Raw genomic sequence first — 14,139 nt, 5'->3', positions numbered from 1 at the left:
GCTTCAGGCCAGAGCGTTAACCCGCTGCGCCACAGCGCTGGCCCCAGTTTTAGAACTTTTAAGTTCTAGAAATCTGAAGTGCTGTTGAAAATTCTGGGTGCTAAAAATGCCAGGTAAACTAGACATTTTCAGTACATATAATTCAACACATTACTTAAACTGAGTTATGCTAGAGTTTTCTGATGTATAATGACTTTTAGGGTATTATATAATTGGCTTGTGTGTATTTAAATTGTGTGGTTTTGTGAAAGCATTTATTACCTTGTGACTGATATTTGTTGTGGCTTAAGAACATGACTCCTAGGCCAGCACCACAGCTCACTAGGCTAATCCTCCGCCTTGAGGTGCCGGCACACGGGGTTCTAGTCCCGGTCGGGGCGCCAGATTCTGTCCCGGTTGCCCCTCTTCCAGGCCAGCTCTCTGCTGTGGCCAGGGAGTGCAGTGGAGGATGGCCCAAGTGCTTGGGCCTTGCACCCCATGGGAGACCAGGAGAAGTACCTGGCTCCTGCCATGGGATCAGCGCAGTGCTCCGGCTGCAGCGTGCCGGCCGCAGCGGCCATTGGAGGGTGAACCAATGGCAAAGGAAGACCTTTCTGTCTGTCCCTCTCTCTCACTGTCTAACTCTGCCTGTCAAAAAAAAAAAAAAAAAAAAGACTCCTTTTAAGTAATCATGTTGGTAAGTCACTCATTTCTTCAAAGACTATCTCAAATTGTATGAAGCTGGTTGTGTAGGACACACAGCTCTGCTGCTTTGTGAAGAGGCTTTGTTCTAATGAGAGATTGTCTTTAAGATCAGCTTAGAAAATAATTGGACCAATCTACAGGTGGGATATTTAGGATATATAAAAGCCTGAGACTAAATTGAATTCAAAATATCATGACTGTTAGCAAGTTAATGGTCAGTCAAGTTTTGTAAAGTGTTTTCTAGGCACAGAATCTTGATTATAGGGGCCAGCACTGTGGCAAAGTAGGCTAAGCCTCCGCCTGTGACACCGGCATCCCACATGGGTGTAGGTTCGAGACCCAGGTGCTACATTTCCAATTCAGCTCCCCTCTAATGGCCTGAGAAAGCAGTGGAAAATGGGCCAAGTGCTTGGGCCTGTGCACTCATGTGGGAGATCTGGAAGAAGCACCTGGCTCCTGGCTTCAGATCTGTCCAGCTCTGGCTGTTGTAGCTATTTGGGAATGACCAGCAGATGGAAGGTATCTCTCTCTCTCTCTCTCTCTCTCTGTTTCCCTCCCTTTTTCTCTCCCTCCCCCCCTCCCTCCCTTCCTGCCTCCCCCTTTCCCTATCTGTAACTCTGCTTCTCAAATAATAAATCTTTAAAAAAATCTTGATTATATTCAGCTGAAAACAAACTAAGCTACTGAGGATTAAAAGTCATATATGCTTAATACTTTCTAAATTTAATTTTTCATTTTGAGAATTAAAATGATTTATCAATCTACTTAAATTTATAGGTAGCATAACACATAGAGAGTCATATTATCTTGTGAGCTTTGTTTTGTGGTCAGCATTTTTCCTTTGTTATGAGAGCTAAAAGGAGTGACTTAATCTGAAAGTTACTGCCCTGTTTTCTGCATGTTCTGATCAGCTCTGCTATGTGTCCAAAGATTCCTAGCTCTCTGGTGATAGTGATGAGTTCATAAGGGAATTCTGGAGTTGCCTTTAGGAAGTACTTTGTAACCTCTTTGGAGCAAGTTTCATTTGCTTATGTCTACTTTGGGGAAAGGATGGAGATAGTCCACAGATCTGAATTTTACAGTATTGGTAATTTTGTATTTCAAGGCTTATTCAGGCAATATATTGTATACATTGTGTTACCCAAGACAACTGGAAGAAAGGTCCTTGTCTCCTCCTAAGAATTTCATATGTGAGAACAAGATAGGCAGCAAGCAAGTTGGTGGTGTTTAATGAAGAGAATACACTTGATAGGCCAGGTGGGCAACTCATCTAAGAACCCAGTGCCCAGTCTGATTTCATACTGGAATTTTTAATCAGCATGGACACACCTTTTTCTGCTATTTCCCCATATCTATCCGCTTCTGGGATATTACTGGATCGAGGGCTTTCTGGGCCTGAAGAGTATGTTAATGGACCATATATTTTTCTTGGAATAGTGCCCTGGGGTGCCCCCCATACCCCCACAAGATTGCTGGACAGAGACACGACTTCTGATGTATAAATGCTGGGCTGCTCCCAAGACATGGTTCTAAAGCTTCTACATTCCTTTGCTCATCTAACTACACTTCCCTGTTTTCCCCTGCCTTCGGCCCCAGTTGCACACATAGACTGATGTCTACATCCCTACCTAACAATTAGATAATTATGCTAATGAGGCTCATGGTATATTTTGACTCCTTCTGGCCAACGTATACATTGGCTTTAGGGATATTCCAGAAGGAATGCCATTAAACAAGCAAAAAATCTATTTCTTAGCTGCATTTTTATATATAGCCTACTCAGTAGCATATTGGCAATAATCTAGGAGTTTGTCATTTAGAAACTTATATATATATAATATATATATAAATATATATAATATATTTATAAATATACTTGAAGGTGTTGCTTAAAGCTTTGATGATGAGGAAACTTTTTTTTTTTTTTTTTTTTTGACAGGCGGAGTGGACAGTGAGAGAGAGACAGAGAGAGAAAGGTCTTCCTTTGCCGTTGGTTCACCCTCCAATGGCCGCCGCTGCAGCCGGCGCACCGCGCTGATCCTGGCAGGAGCCAGGATCCAGGTGCTTTTCCTGGTCTCCCATGGGGTGCAGGGCCCAAGCACCTGGGCCATCCTCCACTGCACTCCCTGGCCATAGCAGAGAGCTGGCCTGGAAGAGGGGCGACCGGGACAGAATCCGGCGCCCCAACCGGGACTAGAACCCGGTGTGCCGGCGCCGCAAGGTGGAGGATTAGCCTATTGAGCCACGGCGCCGGCTCGAGGAAACTTTTTTTTAAAGATATATTTATTTATTTGAAAGAGTTACACAGAGAGAGGAGAGGCAGAGAGAGAGAGAGAGAGAGGTCTTCCATCTGCTGGTTCACTCCCCAATTGGCTACAATGGCCAGAACTGTGCCGATCTGAAGCCAGGAGCCAGGAGCTTCTTCCGGGTCTCCCATATGGGTTCAGGGGCCATCTTCTACTGCTTTCCCAGGCCATAGCAGAGAGCTGGATCAGAAGAGGAGCAGCTGGGTCTCGAACTGGTGCCCATGTGAGATGCTGGTGCTTCAGGCCAGGGCGTTAACCTGCTGCTCCACAGCACTGGCCCTGGAGGAAATTATTTTTGTGCTAGGGGCTATTTGAATATCTATAACATCATGAGCTGGCCATAAAAATTACCAGCTTAAAAATCAGCCTGCTATAGATTATTTAATCTCAAGTCTCACCTGCAGAAATTTGAGGCAGAGCCAGACCAAAAGGTTCTGCTGGTCTTTTATAGCCCTACGAGGTGGACACTCCTCACCCCTCTTTAAACTTATGGACTGTTGAGTGTCATAGACCTGCGTTTAAATACCAGTAATTGATTGTGTGATATTAAGTTAGTTAGCTTACTTAACAGTACCTATATTTCTTCATCTGTGTTAGTGGGAGTAATGGTGATAAGATTTTTGTGTGTGGGAATTAAATGAAATAACATGTTTCTAAAACAAACATAAAGTAGAGTCTTCCTTGTAGAAAATCCTCCCCCCCACCCTTAGTGTCCAATAACAAGTATCTTGGGCTGAGAAATAATCTTAATAGGCATTGCTCATAACGGCAGTGATAAGTTTAAAAGTCTGCTTTACATGTTGGTAGTCTTCAGATGATAATGTTCCTAAATGTCTTAATGAAAGGTAGTAGTATTTCATGAATATTTAGGCCACCATGTTTAAAAGCAGCTGAAGTTTTAGATTAGAACACTAATCTTGATGAATTTTGTTCTTCCAAGAAATGCTCTAGAAGATGGCTCAGATTTCACTCATGCGATGAGTGTCAGTGGAATATTGCCAAGTGATCCTGCTAAGTAGGATTGCCTGTTTGAAGGTTTCAGTGAGCCCTTTTGAAATTCATTATTGCAGAAGCATGATAGTTAAATATCAGTGCACTATCACCCCTTTCCTCTATTCACTTGGATAAGAATATTAACTGAAGACAGGAAGAAAAGCTTTGGGAGACAATTTCTTAAAGGATTGACTTTGAGCAGTATTTTTACCCCAAATGTCCCAAGAACGAGGTGCTTTGTTTGGGCTTTTGCCCATGGAGAGTACTTAGCAATTTTCTTAGCGCTCTTGGTGAATTTCCAGTATACAAAAAAGAAAATATTACATTTTAAAACAATTTTATGGGGCCATGCTGTGGCATAGCAGGCTAAGCCTCTGCCTGTGGCACCACCATCCCATGGTGGGCTCCACTTCTGATCTAGCTCTGCTATGGCCTGGAAAAGCAGTAGATGGCCTAAGTCATTGGGCTCTGCACCCAGCTGGGAGACCTGGAAGAAGCTCCTGGCTCCTGGCTTCAGATTGGCCCAGCTCTGGCCATTGAGGCCATTTGGGGAGTGAACCAACGGATGGGAAACCTTTCTCTTTGTCTCTCCCTCTCTGTAACTCTACCTCTCAAATAAATAAATAAATAAATAACCATTAAAAAACCACAACTTTATGACCCCTTTTGGTTATAAAACCAAAAGCAAAAGCCTTGCCATACTGTGTTAGCTGTATTGAAATTTGCTGATTGTGAGATACTTATGAATCTTTTTTTTTTTTAAGGTTTTATGTATTTAAGAGGTAGAGTTAAGACAGTGAGAGGGAGAGACAGAGAGAAAGATCTTCATTCTGTTGGTTTACTCCCCAAATGACTTCAACGGCCCGAGCTGAGCCAATCTGAAGCCAGGAGCCAGGTGCTTCTTCGTGGGTGCAGGGGCCCAAGCACTTGGGCCGTCTTCTAGTGCTTTCCCAGGCCACAGCAGAGAGCTGGATTGGAAGAGGAGCAGCCACAGGCAGAGGATTATCCTACTGTGCCATGGCGCTGGCCTTGTTTTTTTCTTTTTCCTTTTTTAAAGTATTCATTTGAAATACTGTTGTTTAGAGCTAAGGAGATTTTTTAAAATAAAATCATATATATCTGTGGAATTAATGGCAAGATCTGTTTTTTTTTTATCTTCACTTTAGTTAGTTCAAATTATTTAATGTTAAAAAAGATAGCAAAATTAAAATTGAGATGATTTCCTCATTCCTTTCTCCCTAAATTTTTTTTAAAGGATAAAAGATAATGAGGAAAGCATTGGCAGTAGTGTTGTGGGCTGGGTTGAGTCTAAATTTCTACTCCAGATCCTTGGGTTTTACTTTGAGAAGCATTGTAAGTACAGGCACAAAAACCGACGTACAATGTGACCACATTTATTTACAAAGTGAGGAAAATACGCATGTACATGTGGGCTTTATTTAGGGAGAGTGGGCCAGGAAAGGCAGAGAGAGACTTTCCATGCCCTGCTCCATCTTCATCCACTAGGAGAGAGTGCTTTTGCCTTTCCTGGCTTCTTAAGAGCTTAGAAAGGGAAGTGTTTACATGGCACTGCTCCCAAATCCCAGGTGAGAAGAAGTGCTTCCTGGGAAAGGGATCATCTGATTGACAGGTGGGTGGATATAATTGCACAGAGTGGGGGAGGTGTGGCTTCCAGCTCACGTACTTAATCCCTCTCCCTGACTTACCCATATCAAGAGTATGGTACTTTCTCCTTTTCATCCCATGCTCGCTCTCGCTTGCGCGCGCTCTCTCTCTCTCTCTCTCTCTCTCTCTCTCTCTCTCTACCTTTCATTGTACAAATAATCTTCCTAACACAGAGAGCTTGGAAATTTACTAAACTTATTTCTCTTCTTTGATTTTTCTTTCTAGATACTCCTGATTTTCTCATTTTTTTGTCTCTCAGTCATGCATTTCTATGACCCCAATGGCTAGTTGTTTTTAAGTATTTATGCTCTTTCTCACTTAAGTACCTGATAATTTAGTCAATCATTTTTCTGTTGTCAGGGATTCCTTTATTATTTTTTCTAAAAATTTTATTTATTTATTCGAAAGGCAGAGTTCCGGAGAGGCAGAGCAGAGAGAAAGAGAGGTCTTCCATCTGCTGGTTCACTTCCCAAATGGCCGTAACAGCCAGAGCTGAGCTGATCTGAAGCCAGGAGCCAAGAGCTTCTTCTGGGTCTCCCACACAGATGCAGGGGCCCAAGGACTTGGGCTGTCATCTACTGCTTTTTCAGGCAATAGCCAAGAGCTGGATCAGAAGTGAAACAGCCCGGAATCGAACCAGCGCCTATATGAGATGCTGGCACCACAGGCGGCTGCTTTACCTGCTCTGCCATAGTGCTGGCCCCTTCCTTTATTTCTTTGTAAGAAGGAACTAAGAAGCAGTGAGATTAATAAAGGGACATTAGTTTGGTAGTAAAGTAAGTGGTGGACAGTCATGGGCCAGAAACAGAAAAAACTTAAATAATGGAGTCCTTTGTAAAGTTAAAGTTCACTTACCTATTCTCTCATTGGTTTTAATTAGTGCTGCCTTCTTTTGAGAACTAAAGCTTTCTCAGAACTACAAGGTGACTGGGCACAATAACTACTTTTCATAGATTTCCTCCAGTGCAACCAAGTAAGATTTGAGGTGTTTTTTTTTTTTTCATGCACAGTAGGAGTAAGATATTATGTTATTTATTGGATAAAAGGTGATAGGCAGGTGATATTACAGAAAGGCAATAGATTAAAAAAGGAACTCTATAACAAATGGAATAACATAAGGAGTAGTTAATGAGATGCAGAATAATTTAATAAGTCTGGAAGTGAAAATTTAGAATACAAAGCAAAATTGTGGACAGTGCTTAAGTTTCCAGCTCATTTAATCCAAAGTAGTTTCTTAAAAAAAAAAAAAAAACTTTTTATCTTAGTTACAGAGACATATTTAAAAGAAGAGAACCCTTTAATTAAAAATTGGCTTGTACACATATTGTACTGTGAAGGGTATCTGTGTTTAAAAGTCCCATGCCTTATGTCTGCCACAAAAAATGAACAAAGACTAACATAAGCTTAAGGGAATTTTATCTCTTTGAGTCAGATTGAATCTGCAGCTTTCTTAGGGAAACCATAGTTCCTGGAATTTCCCTGATTTCTCATGCGACATTTTGATTTATTTAAGATTGGAATGAACCCCAAGTCCCTAAGGTAACTGTCAGAATTGGCTCAACCTCTTTTGGTCCATTAAGAAAGTATTGTATTTCTTATTCTTGATATCAAGAGTTTGCTCCTATGTGGAACTAGATTATATAGAAGAGAGGTTATCTTGTCATCAAGAGTAATTTTGAGATATAATCTTTAATTTCAAAAAACCCCTCCTTTTGTATTGTATGTGCATTAGTTTTTATACTGCCTAGAGCTATGGGTAGAATGGAAATCAAACTTGTTACCAAATATGATAAGTGAATAACTGACATGAATATTAAGGAGAATAATGTCTTCTATGGGGGTAATTTGAAAAGTTTGTGGAAAATAGAATTCAAAGACAAGTTTATGTGTTACAAAACATTTTAGAAATCTTTGTATATCAGAGATCTTCATAATGCTCATGGAAAATATGTATTGTGAAAAAAACTATGGATTTAAAAAAATTCTTGCATGAAGAATTATATTTTAATTGTGTTTTCCAGGAGCTTAAGTACTTTGTATACTAACATAAGATGAAGGGACATTTGGAAGTGAAGCTGTGTTTTTTGTTCTTGTTTTCTTTTTTTTTTTTTAACATTAATTTATTTATAATTCAGACAGAGAGAGAGATAGAGAAAGGGAGTGGTCTTCTATCTGCTTGTTCACTCCCCAAATGGCCGCAAAGATCTGGGCTGGGCGAAGCCGAAGCTAGGAGCCAGTAGCTTCTTCCAGGTCTCCCACGTAGGTGCAGGGGCCCAAGGATTTGGGCCACATTCCATTGCTTTCCCTGGCTGTAGCAGAGAGCTTGATCAGAAATGGAATAGCCCAGATTCAAACCGGCACCCGTATGGGATGCTGGCATTGCAGGAAGCAGCTTTACCTGCTACGCCACAGTGCTGGCCCTTTCATGAGCTTTTAATTTGTTTATTGAGAGGCAGAGAGACAGACAGAGTGCGCAAGCTCCCATCTCCTGATTCATGCCCCAAATGCTCATGATACTTGAGGCTGAAGCCAGAAGCCCAGATTGAAGGTGGGAGCTGGGACTATGCCAGTCTCTCATGTAGGTGGCAAGAACGCAATTGCTCGAGCCATCACCTCTGCTTCCAGTGGCATGCTTTGGCAAGAAGCTGGAGTCAGGAGCTGGAGTCGTGAATCGAATGCAGGCATCCTGATAAAATCGGGGACTCTTAACTGCTAGACTAACTGCTTCTCCTTGAACTCATTGGCAACATCTTCTGTTTATGTCCAATAAATTATCTGAAGATCATTTATTTGAAAGGTGGAGTTAGAGCAAGAGAGTGTGAGTGCTTCCATCCACTGGTTCACTCCCCAGATGACCACATGGCCAGGGCTGGTCCAGGCTGAAGCCAGGGGCCAGGAACTCCTTCTTGGACTCCCTCATGGGTGGCAGGGACCCTAGTACATCGGACATCTTCCACTGGATTCTCAAGCATCTTATCAGGGAGCAGAGCCACAGGGGACTTGATCTAGTGCTTCAGTACAGATGCCAGTATTAGAGGTAGCATCCTGCCTAATCCACTGTGCCACAATACCAGCTCCATTAATAAATTATTTAAGTTATGTGGTTGAGGCCGGTGCTGCGGCTCACTAGGCTAATTTTCCGCCTTGCGGCGCCGGCACACCGGGTTCTAGTCCCGGTCGGGGCGCCGGATTCTGTCCCGGTTGCCCCTCTTCCGGGCCAGCTCTCTGCTGTGGCCCGAGAGTGCAGTGGAGGATGGCCCAAGTACTTGGGCCCTGCACCCCATGGGAGACCAGGAGAAGCACCTGGCTCCTGGCTTCGGATCTGCACAGCTCCGGCCGTGTCGACCATTTGGAGAGTGAACCAACGGAAGGAAGACTTTTCTCTCTGTCTCTCTCATTGTCTGTAACTCTACCTGTCAAATGAATAAATAAAAACCTTTAAAAAAAAAAGAAATGCTTATATTGTTGCATTTATTTTATCTCCTTGTTATTTATTTTGTCTATTGACAATAAACATAAATGGTATTTAAATTTTTTAGTTAGCCAGTACAATTAAGAGCTTTCTAGAACTTGGTTGTTCTTGAAAGTGCATCAGAGTGAAAAATTTCCCTTTCTTTAAAATCCTCAAAGTATTTGAAGTTTACAATTAAAAAAAAAAAGATAGCTGGTTATCTACATTGGGATGTTTACTATATAGAATGTGTTCAGATATTCATTTATTTTAGTTGCTTAAGGTGTAACAATTTTAAAATTCTACCAAGTTTGTTAAGATATTATAGATATTTTAATAGGGTTCTCAGCTCTTATGTAAGTTACTAACAGGATAGTTAAAATAATATCAGAATTATGTTTTTATATTGGCTTCTTATTTTATTACTATATAACTGTTGGAAGATGGAAATGTACTTATCAAAACTCCTAAGACTTCAGTAGTTGGTTGAAAATTGGTTTGTACTATTGTTTACATTTTAAAATTAGTAGTTTCAATAAGATTTTGGTTTCCTTCTCCTCTGAATTCTCTCCTATGAACGCAAACTTCAAAAAAGGAGGCACAGTCAGCAGAAAAAAAAGGTGGTCTGAGCACTTATGCGTTAAATATGCATGTTAATTAGGAAAAAAATTAGAAAAATATGAAAACAGATGTTACATAAATTATTTCAGTCCCAGGACAGCACTAACTTACATACTGACAATAATTTTTATATGTGCATGTGTATATCTATTTCTAGATTTCTCAATACTTATGCAATTCCTAAGAGAATAACTAGAAAAGGAACTGGTATATCCTTTCAGTGGAACTGTGGTAAACATTCTTTCTGCACATAGGTTGCTCAGGAAGGCTAGTTGTTCCATACAGCTTTGCTGCAGATATTATAGTGTTCTCCTGTCTTTCTTGGTTTCTTTGATGGTGTGCAGTTTGTTCTTTTATTGGGTAAATCTTGTCCCAACAAGAATGTTAATTATCTCAATAGTGTAAGAAATTTTAAATTGACCTAAAATTTAAATTGGTTTGAAAAATGTGCTTGGAAATGAAACAAGAATAAATAACTCAGGAAATTGATTGTGGTGCCACATTTTCTTTTGGTTTCTGTTTCACATTATGAATAGTAGTGACACAGTAGTATGGAAACATACATTAAATATTACTTAAATACGCGTACATTAAGTAATACGTGTAATTTTACTTAAATACATGTATATATGTTGGAGTAGTTGAAAGATGTTTGAATAACTTTCACCCTAAAAAGCCATCCATAGAATAAAATGGTCTTTATTTTTACAAAGGGGAAATGAGAACTAGAGATAAGCTTTGTTTTAGTGGTATTCAATTTTTAGTTCATTCATAGAAGAAAAACCGTGGGAACATAGTGCTGTCCAAGGTGTGGCTAACAGCATTTAGGTATTTCCAAATATGTAATATAATTTGGAAAGGTATTATTTAAAACTTTTCAGCAAAGATTGAAAGTTGAAATTAGGAAATGCTACTTCAGAATGAAATAAATCATTCTCATTATCCAACAAGCAAACAAGACACGAATTGTATTCAATAAAATGGATATACCAAGAAGGGCTTAAAAACAGTTCCCGGAAATTCTTTTACTAGGCGAGTGACTTTTGCTATTTAGTTTAAGTAGGAGATGATACTAAAATGTGTTTGAAGTAAAATTTTAATTGGATCTCTAAGTTTCAGTTAGATTTGTTGTTTTTCAGTTCTATATTATTGTTTTATATGTTTCATAATATTGCCTTACTGCTCCTAGCTTTTTGAACCAATAAGCATTTAACAGGTTATTGAATTTTATGAATTAATAGAGAAGGAAATCTAGAATAAAACATTCAAAAATTTATTGAGATTCTTTACTTAAATTGTATAACCTATCTAAGAAATTCAGTTATTTTTGCAGATTTTATAGAGAAATATAATGCAAATATGGTATGTGGAAGTGTATTACTGAAGGTGACAAGATTTTTTTCTCTCTTGTTTTTAAAAGATTTATTTATTTATTTGAAAAGCAGAGTTACAGAGAGGCAGAGGCAGAGAGAGAGGTGCAGGGGCCCAAGCATTTGGGCCATCCTCTGCTGCTTTCCCAGGCCAGAGCAGAGAGCTAAATCGGAAGTGGAGCATCTGGGACTCAAACTGGTGCCCATATGGGATGCCGGCATTGCAGGCGGTGGCTTTACAAACACTGTACCACTGCCTCTTTTCTTTATGTCTAGAGAAGACTATGGAAATATATTTTTAGCTCAGAAATGATATTTACTTGTCATCACTGATGTAACGGTATTCCAATTTTACATTTTATTAATGCTTTGGAATCCATTTTCAATGGAATTTTACTTCACATTTGTTTTCAAATGTCAAATTTCCATTTTTTGTATTACATCATTTTGTGATACTATTCTGAGTTAGAATAGTGTGTTCATTATTTCAATACTTTTACGTCATTTTGGTGAAAAGCTAAATGAAATTTTAACAGATGATTTGGTTTATAGTGAGGGCCTTTGGTTTTCTATTTGTTTTTGCATTATAATGCCTCTTTGTTTTGGTGTTATAAAATGTCTTCCTTTCTTCCAACAATTAAAATAGATGTAAAGTGTGATTAATGAATGGGGCTTATGTTTTACCCCATGAGTCTAAATATTTTGATATAAGTTTTTTAAAGCTGGCTTTTGTGTTTGGTATGTTTTAGAGTTCTTTCTGGAATAGGGTAATTCAAAGCTATTTCATTTATTTTTTCCAGGATCTCAGATGAGAGACAATTCAGATGTCCCAGTTTTTTGACTCGTCTTCAATTCCCATTTGTCAACCACGTCTGGTCTTTGGAGTACTGTGTTGGCCTGAGCTGAAGTCATCCTTGACCCATAATAAGAACATGAATCTTCAGGTGTCAACTATATTTGTGGACCAGTGAATTTGTTTTGAAAGGTAAGCTTATCTTTTTTCAACGTATGCATTTTACAATCACATACTTTCCATACCCTCATATCATGGTAATATGAGTTTGTAGATTTTTTTTTTAACCAAAAAATGTATGCGTGTGTTTGTACACTTCTGCCAACTGTCTTCCCGTCAGGGAACGATGTTGCCTTTGCAGCACAGTCCGAGCTTCCTGACCTGTGCCTTACCACTTCCTGCATGCAGCCACAGTGTCTGCTCTTTCCTGTTTCCTGGTTGGTTCCCTTCTCGTTCAGCTGAGTCTGCAGTGGGGCTTACAAAGCCTTTTCCCAATAGCCGATGACTGGTGCTGTCCTTCGGTTCTACTTTTTGTTATCCCTAAAGCCTCTTGTTTTCTGTGTGTGTGTGTTTAATTTCCCTCTTAGCCTTCACTACATTTGTTTAAAAAAGTAAGAAATTAAAATGTTTAAACTTGAGTTGAAGGAATCTCGATCATTAGAATTCATCATGTTTTTTTTTCTACCACAACTTATAGTGAGAAATAGATCTTACATTTATGAGCTACTTTTTATATATTAATGAAATTAAAACAAAAGTTAAAATGATTCTTATCCTGAATACTTAGAATATGCTTTATTATATTCTTTATGTGTTTCATTTAATACATGCTGGTGTCCATATTGTCCATATTGTTTATCTGTTCAACAGTATGTCATCTTTGTCCTTCTAAAAGCTTTTCTTTATTTAAAATCACGTCTATTTTTGTTCATGACTGACTGAGTTGTTGGCAGAGTAAAGGCAATCGAGGCAGTTTTCTTTCTGCCTCCAAGCTGCCTTTTCTCGTGTCTCCTCTGTGCATCCCTTTTCCCACCATGCACTGTAAGCTGTCAGATTACTTGGTCAAAAAATTGGGTAACTGCTGGAAAACTCTAGAGCCTTTGTTGTGTCTTCTGTAGTAAGAACACGTATACAGATAGTCAGATCTCAAAATCTGAAAGGAGAACATATCTTTGATGGAATCATACCTTTATTATAGAGTGTAAATTCTTTATTCTGTTCTTTATTTTTCTCCGTGTAAATTGCATGTGCATATTGATGCCCTCAAATCATCCTTACTTTGAAATATTTTCAAGTCTTGTATGTCCATTTAGAATAACCTAGATCTTTTTATAAATCAGTGTTTTCTAGTACCCATGCCCTTTCGATGTAGCATTTTTATCCTTTTAATAAATTATAGGATTTTTTTCTGATTATAAAAATATTTTGTTAGAAAATTTATCAAGTATGGTAAAATATAAAGAAAACAAAATTACCCATAATCATATCGTGTGGACACGAACCAATGTATCATTTAAAAAATAAAACCTTTTTATTTTTCCTTGAATTTACAAAGGAAAAAGAATTGAAATGAAGCTTAAATGATTTGTGAACCTCAGATAAATTTTTCCCTAAAAATCTTACAAGCTAGTTTTACAAGTTTTCCAAATTTAATTAACATTATAAAAGTCCATGGGAATCTGTATATGCTCTGGAAATTGAAAACTAGGAAAGGGTGAACTAAAAGCAGAACATTTTTAAGATAATTTATTGAGATGAAATTTATATTACATAAAATTAACCATTATGAAGTGAATGGTTCAACGGCATTACATGTACATTATTGTGCAACCTGTGAACTCTGTGAACTTCCAAACATTTCCATCACTCCAAGGCAAAGCACTGCACTCACTCTTCTCATGCCCCTGGGATTCTTCAGTCTGTATTCTGTCTTCATGGATTTATCTATTCTCTAGGCTTCATATGAATGTAATCAGATAATACATGACCTTTTGTGTTCAACTTTTTCACGTAGCACACGTTCAATTTTCATCCATTTATTTCATTCCTTTTCTTGGCTGAATAACATTTCATTGTATGTATATATGAAAATTTATTTATCTGTTCATCTTTTGCTTAACATTTAGTTCATTCCTACCTTTTGACTGTCATATATAGTACAGCTATGAACATGTGTGCACAGATACCTTTTAAGTTCATTTTAGTATATTCCTAAGTGTGGCCTTGTTGGTTAATATTCTAATTCTGTTTAACTTT

General features: G+C 38.7%; 1 protein-coding gene across 18 annotated transcripts in view; it reads left to right on the top strand.

Annotated features, from left to right (window-relative positions):
* Nucleotides 1-14,139, top strand: part of TBC1D5 (TBC1 domain family member 5) — a 605,221-nt gene that overhangs the window by 140,065 nt on the left and 451,017 nt on the right. For 17 of the 18 annotated variants that reach the window (XM_089332288.1, XM_070072843.2, XM_017346738.4 and 14 more), the window contains one exon: nt 11,891-12,075. The gene's annotated coding sequence lies outside the window, so the exon portion shown is untranslated. Of the gene's footprint in view, nt 1-2,623; nt 2,746-11,890; nt 12,076-14,139 lie in introns of all 18 variants that reach the window. The other variant, XM_089332286.1, reaches the window with a different exon arrangement.

The sequence above is a fragment of the Oryctolagus cuniculus genome, chromosome 4 (genome assembly GCF_051225735.1).
Source record: "Oryctolagus cuniculus isolate XC-2025 breed Fujian yellow rabbit chromosome 4, ASM5122573v1, whole genome shotgun sequence".
Taxonomy (NCBI): domain Eukaryota; kingdom Metazoa; phylum Chordata; class Mammalia; order Lagomorpha; family Leporidae; genus Oryctolagus; species Oryctolagus cuniculus.
Note: the sequence above shows the minus strand (reverse complement) of the source record. Positions and strands in the feature narration are given on the sequence as shown.